The following is a 5,159-nucleotide window of genomic DNA, read 5'->3' on the forward strand; positions in this document are numbered from 1 at the left end:
GGGGGCAGTAAAACTATTGATTTCCTGGCAAGTGGGAGGAGCCTGAGCCCTTAGAGGGAGGACACTGCCCTTCAGGATTCTGGATCTGGGCCTGCCCACCTGGTTTCCAGGCTCTGGCGGGGCTCAATTCTGTCACTCGAGTGCTGGGTAACCATGGGAGGGACACTGCCCCTCTCAGCCTCAGCCCCCTTGCCTTCCCTTCTTATTTTTTCATGTTTATTTATTTTTGAGAATGAGAGAGAGAGAGAAATAGAGAGGGAGCAGGGGAGGGGCAGAGAGAGAGGCAGACAGAGGATCTGAGGCAGGCCCCACGTTGTCAGTGCAAAGCCCACCTCGGGGCTCGAATCCATGAACCATGAGATCATGACCTGAGCTGAAGTCAGATGTTCAGCTGACGGAGCCACCCAGGCACCCCTCCCTTGCCTTCGGAATTCCACTGCCACCAGCTCTCCACACACACTGGTCAGGGTGGTATTATTATTTCACTTAAGTCAGTCCACCATTCACCTCCTCCAAACTCCCCAGTGGCTTCCTTCACACACAGAGGGGGAATACACTTTCTGCCTAAGCTGTGTCTCTGCAAAGGCTGTTTTATGGGCAGATGGTGAATGAGAAAAATGTATGAAACTACCAAATCCACTGACCCAGCTCCTTGGGTGAAAGCCACAGGTACCCATCATTTCACATGCGATTATTTGCACATCTGTGCTTTACTGGAAAACAGAGAATGTTTTGGCTGAAAGTACTTCAGGGTGGGCCAAGCCTCCCTTCTTCAGTATAGTTTCAAGCCATGACATCATAATAGATAGGGCACCTGACCACTTCAAAGTGAAGGCTCTTCAATTTCCAAATCTCCACCTCTACCTATTCAGGATGAGGTATGATGATGCTGAAGAGGAGTGAGGTCATCTCTACTCGTCAGAAAAGTAAGTTGAGGACAACTTACAAGTCCCATACCACCTGACCCACACCTACTCCTCAGACCCAATCTCAACTTTGCCAAGACCTTCCCACCTCAGGGCCTTTGTCCTTGCTGGGTCCTTTGCCTGGAATGCTCTTCCCAAGCATCAATTCATGATACTTGGGAAGCCTGGAATGGCTTTTAATTTTCTTGCCCTTAGCTCAGAGACTTCCCGGACTACCCACTGAAAGTAGCCCCAGTTCCAGGCACTCTCTCTCCATCTTCCTTCCCAGGCCTTGTCCTAAGCTCAGATTCTTGTTACTTTGTTCCTTAGACAATTTTCCCCCACCCCACCAGAGAAAGGATAGGCTATAGAGTGATGGGATTGAGACTAAAAGGGTCTGCTCCCCTCCTTTTTTCTCCAGGGTCATGGCCAAAGGGCAGATCCATTAAAAATAAAAAATAAGAAACAATTATGTGCCTCTTGCTGTGGAGATGTAGCAAGATTGTGGCTATATTTGGGCAGAGGCTGACAATCCAGTCCACACTCCTAGATTCTTTACTCAGCCCCACCAGCCATGCCCACCACTTTTTCCTTAAGCTCTACCTCTGACCTGACCCTTCCTTTCCCTAACCTTTTCTTGGTTCCTCCTTGAAGGGTCATCTCAGAAAAAAAAAGACCTTAAACAGTGCTTCTTTACCCCGAAAGCTCATGGTTATCACCTGGAAAGGTTAAAAAAATACCCTGCCCACACCCCCACAAGGGCCAATTCAGTCAGAATGACAGGGGAGGGATGGGGGCTGGCATCAGTATTTGTTTAAAAGCTCCCCAGGTTGTTCTCAAGGTTAGCCAGGTTAAGAATCTCTGGATCAGCACTTTACGGATGTTTGCTATGTCTGCTACTTTTTCATTGGACGATGACCCGTGCCTGCGCTCTGGGGCATGCCAAAGGCCACTGGGGCCTATGCTGACTAGCCAGGGAGTCTGAGGCTCTGGCTAATGGACACTGAGAGGCCCAGTACCTTTAGAGATGGAGAAATAAGCAAGAAAAGCACAGAAACTGGAAGGTGGGAAGTGTGGCCAAGCCCACAGGAGGGTGCAGTCAGGCTCCAAGCCCAAATGGGACGGCCTTGCAAAGGAGGACTCAGGATTGGAGCCTGTGTACTGTGTGGGAGCCTGCGTTGCTGCTGTGGGGGTTCCTAACACCCCAAACACATACATACCTGGCAGCCTAGCGTCCCTTCATTCCTAAAGATAGAGGATAAATCTATGATTGGCCATGACCAGCAATTCTCTCCCTCTTGAGGTCTATTAATTAAGAAGATAGGAAAATAAAACAAGAAAGTAAAAACTAGATGAAATAGCTATAATAACACATAAAGGAGTGGGTGATTTGTGCCTACGTGAAAGCCAGTCTCTAGACAAGTTACCACTACTGAATGCCAGAACCTTACTTGACTCTCCACAAAGGCCTGCTGGGCACCTGCTTCACGGACACATGGCACATCCTCCTACCAGGCAGGCAGCCTTCCAAATGGGACCCGTGTGGAATGGTGATCTGGAAGCCAGACAGGCATGTCTCCTCCACCAGGGCCTAAGCTCCGTGAGGGCACATGATTCCTAGTGTTTCGCACAGTGCCTGCCACCAGCATATACTTGGTTATTTACTGAATTATGAATGGGCATTTCTTGATCCACTCAATAGGTATGGTCTTTCTGCTGGAAGCAGCCTTCCCCTAGGAAGGCTGACTCAAAACTCAGCATCACTCTTGTATCAGTGAGGATGCCTGGTTATAGTAACAGAAATTGACTGTAGTTCAACGTAAGGAACAGAAAAGGAAGGCAGCCTTCTGGAAGAACATGGAACAGTGCTCAGAATCATCAGAAAGGCTGGGCAGGAGTCTAGGCAGGCTGGGCTCCAGAGCCCCGGCAACACCTCAGGGAGGGTCTGGGCCAGGCTACGCGTCCCAATAACCCCTCTGCCCTGCCGACCATCCTAACAATGCAGATGCATTCGCTAGGACTTAATGCTGTGGCAAAAGTCCTAGTTCTCCCAAATCTTCCAGCCACTCTCTAAAAAAGTCAAAGCCTTAAGTCAGGAACATCCAGGTGGCTGGGCTACCTGGCTGGGTACCCATGCTCCAGCTCCCCAAAGGTGGGAAGGAGGAACACCTGGGCCCTTTGGACTTCCTCACACTCTCCAGGAAGACAACCCTCCCCACCTCCAAGTAGGAAGAAGTGTTCAGACTCCAGGTAGTGCCCCTACCCACCCGCACACACCAGACGTACATCCACTACGACATGGAATCCCGTCTTCAACTTCCACAGCAACCTTATTCCATCAGACTTTGTAAAAGTAGCTGAATTTAAGCAGAAATAAGCTCTCTTGCGAGGTGTATAATTGAGTCAGTTTTACAGTCTAGTGTTTACAATGTGCTAAAGCCATAGCCAAGAGGAAACAGCTGCATTTGTAACTTTAGCCTCTGGTTACCAAGGGAGGCTGGAGACACTGGGGAAGGCGTTGAGGTGTTTCGATAGATAGAGAACCGGGTCGTTTCCAGTCCGTGGCCTAGGAGTGGGGGGAGCAGCAGTCACTCTTGGCTGGAGGCAGGGGTCTGGACAAGACTCCTTTGCTTTCCTGAGTTTAGCCACAGACTCTCAGCCAGTGGCTGGCACCGCCACCCGTTCCCTCCCTGGTGCCACACTAAGAGCGTCCATCTACATCTGCAGCCAGCTCTCCCACATGTGTCCTCTGACATCTGGGCTCCGCAGCACTCTGGGGTGATACATGGGTCAGGCTGCTGCCTCCCAGTGCTCGCAATCTGCTCACCTCCTATCCTCCCCGACAGGCAGGCCCCGACTTCACCGCTATCCCGTGAGAAGGTGGGCATCACTGGGCAGGCATCACAGGGAGAGACCACACTCTGCACCTTCCTCAACACCCTGGTATCTGTTACTAAAGTCCTGAGATGATGGGGTCATCGTCACCTGTTTCATGGCTTTTGGTACAAACAAGGTGGGTCAGTGACGCCCACCTCTGTGCTCTCAACTTTCCTTTCTCCCAAGTGCAGAGGACACCCCTCCTGTTGGGCACGATCCTACTAAATGGGTTAAAGGTGGGGCGATTCTGGAGACTGAAAGGCCTTCACTCTGAAGTGGGCAGGTGCCACATCTATTATGATGTCATGGCTTGAAATTAACTGAACAAAGGAGGTTTGGCCCACCTTGAAGTACTTCTAGCCAACATTCCCTGTTTTCCAATAAAGCACAGATATGCAAATAATAGTACATGAAATGATGGCTTTCACCCAAAGAGCCAGGTCAATGGGTTTGGTAGTTTCAGACTCTTTTCTCATTCATCATTTGCCAATAAAACAGCCTTCCCAGAGACACAAGCTGAGAAGGTTCGGCTGAAAGAGATTCCCCTCTAACGGAGTTGGCCCATGGGAGCCTCAGAACTGAGTTGGTACAGCTACAGGAACCAGGGCAATGGGGACAGAGAGCCAGGCACTTATTGGTCATGTGCACCCCCCGTTAGCCATGTTGATCTGGGAAAAGAGGGGAAAATAGGCCAATTAATTGTGGATCAAATTAAACCACATCCTGGACTCAGCCAAGAAAGAAAGGTAGAGGAAAGCAAAGTTGTTTCTGAGGCCTTCTACCTCCTCCCATAGATCTCCAGCTAAATGCAAAAAAGAAAAGGGATTTTTTCTTGTAGGAAGAGATGAAATATCAACCTTTATTAAAATAAATAAACAGCCAGCACTATAAACCACATAATAGAAAATGCAGGGGAATTTGGAAGAATATTGAAAACTGACAAACCTCAGAAGTTGGGCAAGATCGGATTTCTCTAAAGGCCAATATAGCATGCAGAAAGGCCCAATATATGGGAGTTGCAAGGTGTAGAGGAAATTGTGGGAAGCTGTGGTACAGCCCAGAGGGTTTTCTTCTATCTCTGCCCCCATTTCCAGGGCTCCTGGGCAGACAGACCCTGGCCTGGAGAAACTTCCAGAAGAGAGTGTGGAGTAGGGAGGGTAACAGCTTCAGTGGGTCACAGCCTACAGCAGCTATGACAAAAACATGTACCCCTGTGCATCCACCCACATATGCATCATTGTTGCTCTGCAGAAGAGACACCAAAAGGAGAGCAACAACAATTTACAGGCCTATGGGAGAAAGGTTTCCTGAATTAAAAGCTTGAAAGTACATTTTGAAAAAGCCAGAATACATCCCAAGATCAAATCAAGACATATC

General features: G+C 49.2%; 1 protein-coding gene across 2 annotated transcripts in view; it reads right to left on the bottom strand.

Annotated features, from left to right (window-relative positions):
• EPHB1 (EPH receptor B1) overlaps positions 1-3,820 on the bottom strand; it is a 213,165-nt gene extending 209,345 nt beyond the window's left edge. Inside the window, exons 1-3 of one of the 2 annotated variants that reach the window (XM_049628803.1) lie at positions 3,733-3,820; positions 3,192-3,262; positions 2,126-2,210 (exon numbers count right to left, since the gene is read on the bottom strand). The gene's annotated coding sequence lies outside the window, so the exon portion shown is untranslated. The remainder of the gene's footprint in view (positions 1-2,125; positions 2,211-3,191; positions 3,263-3,732) is intronic. The other variant, XM_049628802.1, reaches the window with a different exon arrangement.
• Between the last annotated feature and the right edge of the window lie 1,339 nt (positions 3,821-5,159).

Source organism: Panthera uncia, chromosome C2 (genome assembly GCF_023721935.1).
Source record: "Panthera uncia isolate 11264 chromosome C2, Puncia_PCG_1.0, whole genome shotgun sequence".
Lineage (NCBI taxonomy): Eukaryota > Metazoa > Chordata > Mammalia > Carnivora > Felidae > Panthera > Panthera uncia.